Source organism: Ursus maritimus, unplaced genomic scaffold (genome assembly GCF_017311325.1).
Source record: "Ursus maritimus isolate PB19 unplaced genomic scaffold, ASM1731132v1 scaffold_19, whole genome shotgun sequence".
NCBI lineage: Eukaryota > Metazoa > Chordata > Mammalia > Carnivora > Ursidae > Ursus > Ursus maritimus.
In genome coordinates, this window is record NW_024424341.1 from 54,940,697 (window position 1) to 54,953,583 (window position 12,887).

Here is a 12,887-nt window from a genome sequence, read left to right on the forward strand (position 1 = left end):
GCCACCGTGGAAAGGGAGTTCAGGCAGAGGGAACAGAATAGTGAGTACAAAGTCCCAGAGTCTGGTTTGGCCTCATTGGGGTGGCAGCAGGCCAGGGAGCCTGGAGTGAAGGGTGGGGCAGGAGGCCAGAGGAGACAGGAGGGCCACAGAGCTATGTAGGCCCTGGGAAGGAGTAATAGTAGTTACGATATTGGAGTATTTACGCTCCTGGCCCTGCCCTCAGCATTTTACATACATTATTTCATTGGATGCTCACAACTGTTGTAAGGGTGGTATTTTACCTGAATTTTAAAGAGGAGGTAACAGAGACTTGGTGGGGTTAACTGATTTGCCCAAGGTCTCACAGTGATGATGTGGCAAAGCTGGGATTTATGCTAAGACTTTAGGACCCCACCTCTTGGTTACAATATCCTTAAACCTCAGGAGGCTTATTGCCTATTGTTTGGTCATCATGCTGTCCCCAGCACCTAGAACAGTGCCTGGCTCACAGCTCAGGACACATTTGTTAAAGGATTAAGTGAACTTGGATTTTATAGAGATGGAAATTAAAGTTAGATACATAAAGGTTTCCAGTTGATACATGGTCGTAAAACACTGTCAGGATTTGAATTTGGGACTGCCTTATTCCCAAATCCTGGCTACACTATGTCCCAGTAGGGAGCATTGTGTACTCAGGATAATCCCAGACCAGCAAGGCTCTCTGGTTCTTCCTCAGGATAGAGGTCACCGCCCAAATCACCCAAAAGAGGTCTCCTTGGGCCACTGCAAAGGTAAAGGTCAAGGAACAGAGTGGGGGCTGAGGCCCCCTCCGCAGTGACTACAACAGGAAGCTGCAAAACACAGCCCCTTGCCAGCTACCACCCCACCTTTACTCCAGAGCCCCAGTCCGCAACCCCTCCGCAGAGCAGATCATCTGGAAGGACCTGGGAGGGGCGGAATCTCTGGAAGCCCCAAACCACCAATAATGTGATATCCATTGAAATTGTCATCCTGAAATTTTTTTTGTTCAAAATGCTTCCCTGGGAGCGGAAGGGTTTTTCAGTTAAAGCAAATGGCATATATGGAGGTGGGGTTTTCAGCATGAATCTTATTTTGCATTAATTTTGATTTAGAAAAATGTTCCGCTAATGTATTACTTATCTTGATCACGGAGGTTTTCTGTGGCACCTTCTGAAGTTTTGCACACGAGGTGTATGACTGCAGTCGCTTCAGTATACCTCAGTTATTTCTGTTACTAAGTCACGCACTTCCTGACCTGCGTGGAGGCATTCTAGATTTATGTTGACGAGCATGAGCTCTAGAGTTAGTTTGGATTCAAATCCTGGTTCTGTATCTCGCTGGCTTTGTGGTCCTGGGCAAGCTGCTTAACTTCACTGGGCTTCGTTCAGTTTTCTTATCTATAAGTTTGCAGTAAGAATTAGCACCTAGCATAACTGTTTGTTGCGAGAATAAAATAAGGTAACACACATAGGAAAATATGGGTAATATTTTACACATATTATGTGCTTGATCCATGTTAGCCATTAGTATTAGTCTGACAGAAATAGTTTCATGAATTACTTTATTACTTCCCTGCCAGCCGCCAACATACAGGTAATGTTTGAGTAATTTGTTGTTTTAAACTCTTCTGTGGCTCTTGCATGCTTTTCAGATTTCAGTCACAGTATTTTTAGACACTCAGCTTCTTGACAGGCAAATGAATAGTTGAAGGATTTTAAAATTCAGATAATACATTTTGGCCTACAGTAATAGGAGGCTAGGTGATTTGGATCAACCCCCTTGCTGAAGACAACATAAGATGCTGGACAAGGTATAAAAATACCTTAAAAGCATCAAAGATCTGACAAGACAATGAGGAATAACTGAGCCAAGTTCCAGGAGATGATGGTAATTTAAAGAGTTAATCTTGGAATTTGGGGTCACCTTTACCCCACGGTCCTTTGCCAGTTCCAAAGAGCAACCCTCCCTCAAGAGGCTGGACATCCCCTGAGGATTGGTGGTCTAAATGTCAGTTTCAAGGCTGCCCAGTGTGGGGCCCATGGTGAAGTTTCTGTACTTTTGGCCTGCCCAATCCTCATACTTTTATTCTGTGGGGTTGCTTTTCCCTGTGCCCTAGATGAAATCGAAGGCGAGTCTCTATATGTATCTGGGTCCTCTCAGGTCATAACATGCAGCTTATAATTAAAACAGTCCTGTAAGAGTGTGAAGACTACAAACATGATATTTAAGAACGAAACTTTCCCTCTACCACCAGGTTCTCCTGTGAGTGGGAAACACAGCTCTGATGGGAATGTGGCCATCTCTGCACCTGACTTTCTTCCTTCTCTCACTGCCTGTGGCTTTGGTCTGTGGAAAATGGGGAAGGAAAAGTTCTTTTATGACTGTCACCTTGTGAAGGATCTAACAGGGCGTTCGTTAATGTCCTCTTACGGATGGTTCCCAGAGCTGGGTTCACGGGTGTGTGACCCACACTTAGAAAGGCTTTGAGCTTGGTTTAACGTCCTGCAATCACCGTTCTGAACTTCCTCATAGGTTTTGAACGAAGGGCACCACATTTTTATTTTTCACTGGGCCGTGTAAATTCTGTAGCTAGCTTTGCCCTCGCTCCAAGTGCCAGGAGAGCTCACTTTGACTTTCCTTGGTGAGGGCAGATGGATCTTTATTCTGGAAAGTACTAAGTCCTTCCTCAGCCCCAGGCAGCCAGCAGGGCCTCTAGCTGGTCTCTGCTGAGTGTCCCCTCTGCCTGATCTTCCAGAACTTGACCTCATGTGTCTGCTCTTGTTCATGGGCCCATGTCTGGCCCAGAGGGGTCGCCCCCACCCTCCCATCTCTGCTCAGCAACACTAGGGGCTGCAGGCTGCTCAGCGCAGCCTTCTCTCTCTTGGTCCACCGTACGGTACCTACACAGAAACTTGCCTTTTAACTTTTCCAGCTGCAAGTCAGGTAGCAATCCACCGTGTCCTAGGAGTACATACTAGATTCTTAAAGTCCATGGGCACCTTGAAGGTCTCTCTGTAGGCTTCAGTGAACAGAGAACGAACCTGCCGGCCCTCCCCTTTTTGAACTCACACACAACACCAACAACCGTCTTTAGAATTCCTCCCTTATCCCCAACTTCCTCTTCTTCTACACTCCCAAACTGAATAAAACCCTTTCGTGGTTTCCTGTCATATTTAAAATAGACCTCAGATTCTGACCCTTGCCCAAAAGGCTTCTGCAAGTTTCCTCACACTCATTGCCCCTGACCTTCTCCTATCCTCTGCTCCTCCTGCTCTGACTAGGCTGGCCTCCTCCCTGCTCCTTACAACATGCCAGGAAAATACACTGATGTACTCTGTGATGAGTTACCACTTGACACCAGCTGTATGCATTGGAGAATTCCTTGGACTCTGAAATATTGTGTACATTTGGAAGTTTTCCTAATAAAGATGTTTTTCCATGTCAGTAACAAAGAGCATCCCCATCCCACACCATTGTATGGTGACCCAATAAGTTCCCAAATATCAAGAACGCAGCGGAGTACGCAACACAGAATATCTGGTCCGTAGATGGTGTTGCTGTGACAAATGTTATTATGATCCCCTCAGCTCCCCATCTGCTGCCAGAAACAGTCAACCCCCAAACTGTATCTTTGTCTCAAGAACAAGGAACACCTGAAGCTGGCAGCTGGCCAACCCCTTTCTGCTGTGATCTGCGAAGAGAGTCCCCTCGCCACACCCTCACCAACAGAAGTCTCAGCTTTTCCACCCACTCACCACCAGCCAACCAGAGGCCACCTCTGTCCACCACCTGTTCCTCTGCCAGCCCAGTTATCATTGCCTTCTGGGGCTGCAAGACTCCCACCTGTAGAGCTGAGTGGGCAGAGATCAGAAACCATTCTAGAGGTCCTGGTGGCTTGACAGATGGCCATCATACTGAACAACCAGGCATAGGTGTCTCCCCTGGGGAGTGAATTAATGGGAAAAAAGAGATAACTTTTATAAAGACACACATCTTTGCCATGACTGGGACCAGCTGTGCCCAGGCTGCAGCTCCATGTGTCCATCGAGCAACTACCCCCTCATGTTCTGCCATTTTCTGAATGTGAGCCCAGGGCCTAGCTGACCTGCATTTCCTTCTGGCCTGCGTATGTCTTGTGACGCTCAGCTCACCCTCCCCACAATGAGGATCTAGTGCACAGTCTTTGGAGAACTTGGACTTTCCCAGAGGACAAGAAAAGGCAAAAGAGCTGCTTTCTGCCCTGCAAGAAATACTGAGGCATAAAAATACAAAAATGGCTTGCTCCTTTCTGGAAACAGAAAGATTTAAGATTTAAGGTTTAAGATTTAAGGCAATAGTTGTCTCGAGAAATTACGCAGCCACACTAGGAAGTCACAAAGCAATAAGGAGATGGTTATTAGAACCAGATGCTTATTATAAACTAAGGGGAGAATGTGAGGAGTTTTCACCTCTGAAGCTGGCGGCAATTTCATTCTCTTCTTTTTTGGGAAGCCTTACAGTCAAGAGAGGAAGCAAAAAGAAAGACCCATATTGGCTTGAAAAGTTTTGCAGTCTACCTGCTCCTGGAATGGGGCGTGGGGACAGTGCCTCATTCAGCTTAGAACCAGATCCACGAGCTGCCACCCCACACGACACCTTCATGAAGGGTTGGACCTCAAAGGGAGGACTGCCATGGAGAGTACGAGTGGTTAATGCAGTCACTGGGGAGGGGCAGGAGGCAGCAGCAGAACGGGGGCCACGTTACTCCCCACAGATTTGAGACTTTTTAACAGGAGCTGGAAGGAGCAGAAAACCCTAACATCATTTTGGGAAGAAAAACTGATTCCTGATATATGTGATTTTTATTAACACACAGTGTACATACAGCAGAGTATACAAAACATGAAAGTATGGTGGGATGAAATTATATTATTTACCCATTCTGTGATGGGGAGAAGAAAATAATTTTCCTTCTATCCTCCTGAGTTCTGAGCTGAGATCCCTTTATTTAATTTATTTATTTATTTAAGATTTTATTTATTTATTTGACAGAGACAGCCAGCGAGAGAGGGAACACAAGCAGGGGGAGTGGGAGAAGAAGAAGCAGGCTCCCAGCGGAGAAGCCTGATGTAGGGCTCGATCCCAGGACCCCGGAATCACACCCTGAGCCGAAGGCAGACACTTTAACGACTGCGCCACCCAGGCATCCCTGAGATCCCTTTAATACAGGATTAATGAGAGAAAAACAAACAGAAGTTTACTTACATGTGCACTTCATATGTACATGGGAGATACCCAGGGGGAGAATGGGTAACTCCCCAAGGTGACAGAGATTTCAGGATTAAATGCCATCCTAATAGTTTGAAAGGGGAGGAAGAAAGTAGGCCTGTTAGGGAAGATTTTTTTTTTAAGATGTATTTATTTATTTTAGAGTGAGAGAGAAAGAGCAGAAGGGAGGGGTAGAGAGAGAAGGAGAGAGAGAATCTCAAGTAGACCCTGTGCCTAGCAGGGAGCCCGACTCAGGACTTGATCTCTCAACTGTAAGATCATGACCTGAGCTGAAATCAAGAGTCAGACGCTCAACCGGCTAAGCCACCCAGGTGCTCCAAGAGTGAATAATTTTTAAAAGATGAATGGGCCCTTAGAAGATAGATGGGAGGTATGATAGTTTGTGACAATGTCTGTCTGGGTTTGGTATAGACTTCTCATCTCCTGTGATAAGAGTCCATCTTTCCTGGTTGATAAAACTCATGGGCAGGGGATTTCTTTTTTTTTCTTTTTTTTTAAAGATTTTATTTATGTATTTAACAGAGATAGAGACAGCCAGCGAGAGAGTGAACACAAGCAGGGAGAGTGGGAGAGGAAGAAGCAGGCTCATAGCGGAGGAGCCTGATGTGGGGCTCGATCCCAGAACGCCGGGACCACGCCCCGAGCTGAAGGCAGACGCCCAACCGCTGTGCCACCCAGGCGCCCCGGGCAGGGGATTTCTAACACACGAATTCCTTCTGGAGGATCTGTCTTTAGGCAGATATGTTCTTGAGTCTGTAAGTCTATGGCTTTTGCCAAGTCCGGGAAATCTTCAGTCATTATTTCATCAAAATCTTGTTTGGTTTTCCTCTTTCTCTTGTCCTTCCAGTACTCTCCAGTGACACTAATATAAGATCTTTTGTTATAGGCCTAAAGGCCCTGGAGGCTCTGCTCATTTTGTTCCCCTATTTTCTGTTTACTCACTGTGGTTTACACTGGGTTTTTGCTATTGTTCTGTCCGCAGGTTGAATGAGTCTTCTCTCTCTAGTCTTCATTCTGTTGTTGATCCCAGAGGTGTGGTGTTGTCACATTTTTCAATCCTACAATTACCATTTGGTTCTTCTTTACATCTACTTTCCTTCTTTCCTGAAAGGAAACTCTTTCATCATTCGTGTCAAGCATGTTTGTGATTGTGTCTGTAAGCATTTTTATGACTTACAGATCCTTGCCAAGTCACTCTGTCACCTGTGACACCTCAGTGTTGGCATCTGTTGGTTGTCTTTTCTCATTCAGGTGGTTTACCTGGTTCTTGGTATCATGCATGATTAAAAAAAAAAAAGATTTTATTTATTTATTTAGAGAGAGAGCATGAGTGGGGGGAGTGGCAGGGGGAGGTGGAGGGAGAGAATCTCAGGCAGACTCCCCACTGAGCATGGAGCCCGATGTGGGGCTCGATTCCAGGACCTGGAGATCATGATCTGATCCGAATCCAGAGTTGGTTGCCCAACCGACTGAGCCACCCAGATACCCCTCATGCATGATTTTCTGTGGAAATCTGGACATTGTGGATATTGGGAGACTCCAGATACTGCTTGCATTTTCTTGCATCACAGACCTACTCTGGCACTGTGCCAGTGGGTGACTAGGGTAGTTATCATCTGAAAGCACAAGGAAAACTCAAGCAAACTCACTGCTGTGCCATTTCTCAGGTCTCAGGGTCCCTATTTGGTCTGCCTATTCTGTCTACCTTTCTGAGTCATCTTACGTTTCCTTTTATAGCTATACCAAGTGGAAGAGATAAGGGAAAGGTGCACGTTCTCCATCTTCATCTTTCTAGAGGTCCATTCCTACTGAGGGCTTTTTAAAAAAGATTTTATTTACTTATTTGAGAGAGAGAGAGCACGAGCTGGGGAAGCAGGGGGAGCAGGAGGCAGAGGCAGAGGGAGAAGCAGGCTCCCCGCAGAGCAGGGACCCCCCACCCCCCCATGCAGGGCTCTATCCCAGGACCCGGAGATCATGACCTGATCCGAAGGCAGACGCTTAATCGACTGAGCCACCCAGGTGCCCCATGAAAGCCATTTTGAATCATAAGTCATATATGAAGATACATGGAGTTCTACGTGCAAGTAGCTTAAATGACTCTGGGATATTAGGAAGTAGGGCTAGAAACTAATAAAATGTGCTAATGGTCTCACCTCCGTACAGCAACAACAAGGTGGCTAACAGAGCAGAAAACAATTGCCCGATGGCTAAATCACCTGCAAGATAAACTTTGGTAAAATACAAATTGGCAGAAACCTTCAAAACTTCAAGAACTACCCCAAATCATCCAATCCAATACATATTGGATTTCAGTGAGTTGAATTTAGCGGATTAACCTAAAGACAGAGAGAAATTAGTATTGTTTCATTTGAATGCCACATCCATTAAAATAAAAAGTAAGTAAAGGCCACCACCTTTAAAAACAAAACTAATAAATGATTTCAAAAGGAGAAAGTGGAGGGAGAAAGTGAATAGATAATTTCAAAGTGGGTACAGGAGGAAATAAATCCATATTGTTGGTAGAGCTGGAAACCGGACAGGAGTACAACCGGTAATAATCGCGCCAGGAAATAGGGGAGCAAGGAATGAGGTCTCCTTTTTAGTTTGTACAATTAAGTTCTATTCCAGTTCTTATGTTAGCATAGCTTATGTGTTATGTCTGCCTCAGAGAGTTTTCTGGTGGGTTCAGATGAGAGGAAGTTAGGGAGGGAACACGCTCCTTGAATGTGTTGACCATGGTTTTCCCCCCAAAGTTACTTATGGGAAGATCTCCCTAATTGTGCAAATTAAAAGGTCAGGTTTCCTTAGCATTGAGTAATCCTTTCTGTTATTTAGCACTAATTTTTTTTTTGTGTGTGTGTATTGATTTTGTAAACCACTGTAGTTTTGTGATATTTTCTGTAGGATTTCTACATTCTGTGACGCAGGATAATCGCCTAGAGCAGAGTTTCTCCATGGAAATTTTTCTATCCTGCTTAAGTCATTTCTGGCAAAGGCTAGAAAGTATCCCCTACTCCTGTGTCTAAATTGCTCTCATTTATCATGGCCGGGCTTGAACTCATCTTATTGCCCTCATACTGGTCCTCATTCAACATTTCCCAGGACATGGCTGGAATTACTACTGTCCATCCCGTGTCTGGAAGCTGGAAATTTACAGGGGAAGAATAACAACAAATTTAAGATTATTTTCCATTAAGAGAATATTAAGTTCGGGGACGCCTGGGTGGGTCATTCGGTTAAGCGTCTGCCTTCGGCTCAGGTCATGATCCCAGGGTCCTGGGATTCAGCCCCATGTGGGCTCCTGGCTCAGCAGGGATTCTGCTTCTCCCTCTCCCTCTGCCCCTCCCCCCCCCCACTCATGTTCTCTCTCTCTTTCAAATAAATAAATAAAATCTTTTTTTAAAAAGAGAGATAAGTTCCAACAAGGAAAGGGTGGAAGAAAAAAACCCCAGAAAACCTAAAATAACCTGGAGTTTTCAGATCTGGCCCTGGTTTGCCAGGGGCATGGTTCAGGAGCCGGGGAGCTCAGTGGTGGATCTGCGGGGTGGGGAGGGGCCAAAACCCCAGGGGGAGATGCTGGCTCCCCAGGTCCTGGCTGCATTCCTCATCCCTCTTGTGTCTGGATGCTGCTAGTCCCTCCCTGTGCTCAGAGATGTGCTCTGCTGATGTGTCATGCATGGTGCATTGGTCCATGAGCGTAAATAAACCAGAGCAGATGTTTCCAAATCTAAGAAAAAGACAGTGATGAGCCAGAAATTCAAGACTGCTCACAAATAGAGGGTAGTTGATGATGGATTATTTCCAGGACAAGTGTTCTGCAAAGACTCTTGAGAGAGAAATGTCATCCCACGGGGAAAAATTAATCAGAGCTTATTTTTATCTAAACGAGGGAGCAAGTGGCAAGGAAAGCAGGCCAATTCAACATCAGCAAGTAGCCAGATGATTAAATCTCTGTCAAAATGATAGAACTAGCCTGCTAACGTTTACAGAGGGCTTAAAAAAAGAATTAACCTCATTGAATAAAAATTGTGAGTTTTTCCAAACTGACTTTTATGAGTGAGACTGTCCAAGGCATAGGGAATTGTATTGCTTTGCTTGGGTGAAAAAATAGAGAAAAAATTAAGGTAGGAAAAAAATAGTCATCAGTGCCATTACTCCTCAAAAATTTACAAATTACAACTCATAAAAATGAGTAGGAAGAAGGGAGTCCTACAGACAAACCAAGAAAACCTCGTTTACAAGGCCTAAAACCAGAAAAAGTTCTTGTTGTACTTTGAGGCGTGTACCTAGACCAGGGTGCTGGAGGTGGGGGGATGGACGCTTCATTTTATTTCTTACAGTTTGGTTCATCTTATTATTACGCTAATCTCACACATTCCTGCTGCTTTACAGAATTGTTTTGGACTCTACAAGTTGCTATAAGCCTTCCGGAAGTTAGGATGGGAGGCCACTTCGCTGCCTGTCTTGCCTTTGGACTCCATGCAAAGCCACTTTTCAGTTGTGTGAATTAAGAAACTTACAGTCAGGGACGCCCGGCTGGCGCAGTCACTGGAGCATGAGACTTCATCTCAGGGTTGTGACTTTGAGCCCCACGTTGGGTGTCGAGATTTCTTAAAAATAAAATCTTAAAAAAAAAGAAAGAAAGAAACTTACAGTCAGATTGTCTAATGGTAAGCAGTCCTTGAAGCTGAGAATTGACCCCAGCTTATCATGGCGTTGGATGGTGATGGGTTGCAGAGTATCAGCATGTTGATCATTAGATGTTCAAAAAGGAATTCAAGGCGTGCTGGGTTAAACATCCAGCCCTTGCTGGTCTTGCTCTCAGGGCCATGAGTGTGTTTCTTTTTAAAAACAACCAGAGAGGGGGTGCCTGGGTGATTCAGTCGGTTGTGCGTCCACCTCTTGGTTTTGGCTCAGGTCATGATCTCAGAGTCGTGAGATTGAGCCCCCTGCCCCCCCCCCCATGCTCGCTCGCTCTCAAGTAAATAAATAATCTTTTTTTTTTTTTTAAGATTTTATTTATTTATTTGACAGAGAGAGAGACAGCCAGCGAGAGAGGGAACACAAGCAGGGGGAGTGGGAAAGGGAGAAGCAGGCTTCCCTCTGAGCAGGGAGCCCGATCCCAGAACACTGGGATCATGACCTGAGCCGAAGGCAGATGCTTAACGACTGAGCCACCCAGGCACCCCTAAATAATATAATCTTTAAAAAAAAAGACGAAGAAAGCTGAATACATAGGTATAAATAAAATTACCTGGGGGTAAATGCGATACAAAGCAAAGCAAAGCAAACCACATTAATATTTAATGAAGTATAAGTCAAAGCTGTAATTTTCAAATGGGGCAAAGGAAGCTCTTCAGGTTGCCGAGTCCCATTCCTGAATAAGATCTACCAACACTAACAAGTCCCTCATCTGAAAGCGTCTATAAATACAAAAACTGATTCCTCTTTACAATTAGATAAAATATAAAACAAAAGTGTAACAAGACTTTTAAAAAACTCTGCGTAAAAAATGATTGGGTCTAGGGCGCTTGGGTGGCTCAGTCAGTTGAGCGTCTGCCTTCGGCTTTGGTCGTGATCCCGGGGTCCTGGGATCGAGCCCTGCGTCAGGCTCCTTGCTCAGCGGGAAGTCTGCCTCTCCCTCTGCCTGCAGCTCCCCCTGCTTGTGCTCTCTCTGTCAAATAAATAAATAAAATCTTTTTTAAGAACAAAAAATAAGGGCGCCTGGGTGGCTCAGTCGTTAAGCATCTGCCTTCGGCTCAGGGCGTGATCCCGGCGTTCTGGGATCAAGCCCCACATCAGGCTCCTCCGCTGGGAGCCTGCTTCTTCCTCTCCCACTCCCCCTACCTGTGTTCCCTCTCTTGCTGGCCGTGTCTCTCTCCGTCAAATAAATAAATAAAATCTTTAAAAAAATAAAAAATAAATACAAAAAATAAATAAATAAAAAATGATTGGATCATTAAAAAGAATATTGGTACAGGAACGTTATTCACCTGGATTGGAGAGAGAACACTGTAAGGGTGTCAACAGGCTTCGGGTCAAGCAGAACACAGTAGTCTAGAAGCTTTCACTAAGAAAGGTTTCTTTTTGTCAGTTCTCTCTTCTCTGCAATGTAGACTGGATTGCAGTGTAGACTGCAGCGTAGGCTGTGTTCAGAAGTGGCTTCCAGAAGCTTTCAAGGCTACAGTCTTTCTTTCTTTTTTTTTTTTAATGATTTTTAATTATATTATGTTAGTCACCATACAGTACATCCCCGGTTTCCTATGTAAGGCTCGATGATTCATTAGTTGCGTATAACACCCAGTGCACCATGCAATACGTGCCCTCCTTAATACCCATCACCGGTCTATCCCATTCCCCCACCCCCCTCCCCTCTGAGGCCCTCAGTTTGTTTCTCAGAGTCCATAGTCTCTCATGTTTCATTCCCCCTTCTGATTACCCCCCCTTTCTTTATCCCTTTCTTCCCCTACCGATCATCCTAGTTCTTATGTTCCAAGATGAGAGAAATCATATGATAGTTGTCTTTCTCCGCTTGACTTATTTCACTTCGCATTATCTCCTCCAGTGCCGTCCATGTTGCAGCAAATGTTGAGAATTCGTTCTTTCTGATAGCTGAGTAATATTCCATTGTACATATGGACCACAACTTCTTAATCCAGTCATCTGTTGAAGGGCATCTCGGCTCCTTCCACGATTTAGCTATTGTGGACATTGCTGCTATGAACATTGGGGTGCATATGGCCCTTCTCTTCACTACGTCTCAAGGCTACAGTCTTTCTTTTGCACATTCCTCAGCAAAGCGTGAGGCAGAAACTGTACCTTGACGTTCTACCGCAGCCTTTTCCCGGTGGTCACCTCACACACAAACGTGTGGGGGGATTGCTTGAGTGTAAACCTTTTAAAAAAAACGAATCTTGAGTGCTCGCTTCAGCAGCAGCTATACTGCAATTGGAAAGATACAGAGATTAGCGTGGCCCCTGCGCGTGAGGATGACGTGCACATTCACGAAGCGTTCTGTATTTTTTAAATTAATTTTGAAATAAGTTTAGGCGTAGAGTTCCATATACCCTTCACTCAACCTCCCCTAATATGATCTTTTTGCATAACCATAGTACAATGATCGGAACCGGGAAATTAACATTGCTGTAATACGATTAAACTTGAAGCCTTATTCAGATTTCCTGAGGTTTACCACTTGTATCGCTTTTATGTCCCAGGATCCATTATGCTGCACTTCCTTATCACGTGTCCTTGGTCTCTTCCAAACTGTCAGCATCTCAGACTTTCCTGTCTCCTGTGACTTTGACATTTTGAAGAGTAGGTAAGTGACCTGTTCTTTTATAGAGTGGCTCTCAGTTTGGGGACTGAGATTCTGAATTTTTGGTGAGGAGACCCTGAAATTCATGGTGTGTCTCTCCCTGTGGATCATATCAAAGGGCCTGTGATGTTGCTGTTAAGCATAATCACTATTTAGGTGTTTGGTGTCCAGGTTTCTTCCCTGTAAAGTTACTCACTTTTCCATCACCAGGTAAGTTGTATTATACCTGTTAAGTCAGTCTCGTTACTTAGATTCTTTGGCCGGTGTGATGGTTATTTTTACGTCCACTTGACTGGGTCCA

At 44.8% G+C, this 12,887-nt stretch overlaps 1 protein-coding gene and 1 non-coding gene across 7 annotated transcripts in view; one reads left to right on the forward strand and one right to left on the reverse strand.

The window, feature by feature from the left end:
* Positions 1–12,887, reverse strand: part of LOC103657065 (insulin growth factor-like family member 3) — a 38,374-nt gene that overhangs the window by 6,302 nt on the left and 19,185 nt on the right. Inside the window, exons 1-4 of one of the 6 annotated variants that reach the window (XR_005835786.1) lie at positions 12,813–12,872; positions 9,789–9,892; positions 7,422–7,496; positions 5,488–6,534 (exon numbers count right to left, since the gene is read on the reverse strand). The gene's annotated coding sequence lies outside the window, so the exon portion shown is untranslated. Of the gene's footprint in view, positions 1–5,487; positions 6,535–7,421; positions 7,497–9,788; positions 9,893–11,261; positions 11,572–12,812; positions 12,873–12,887 lie in introns of those variants that run through there. The other 5 variants (XR_005835784.1, XR_566768.2, XR_005835785.1 and 2 more) reach the window with 5 other exon arrangements.
* LOC121103579 lies at positions 12,191–12,292 on the forward strand. Its single transcript, XR_005835830.1, has one exon. It is a non-coding gene; the product is annotated as a U6 spliceosomal RNA (small nuclear RNA).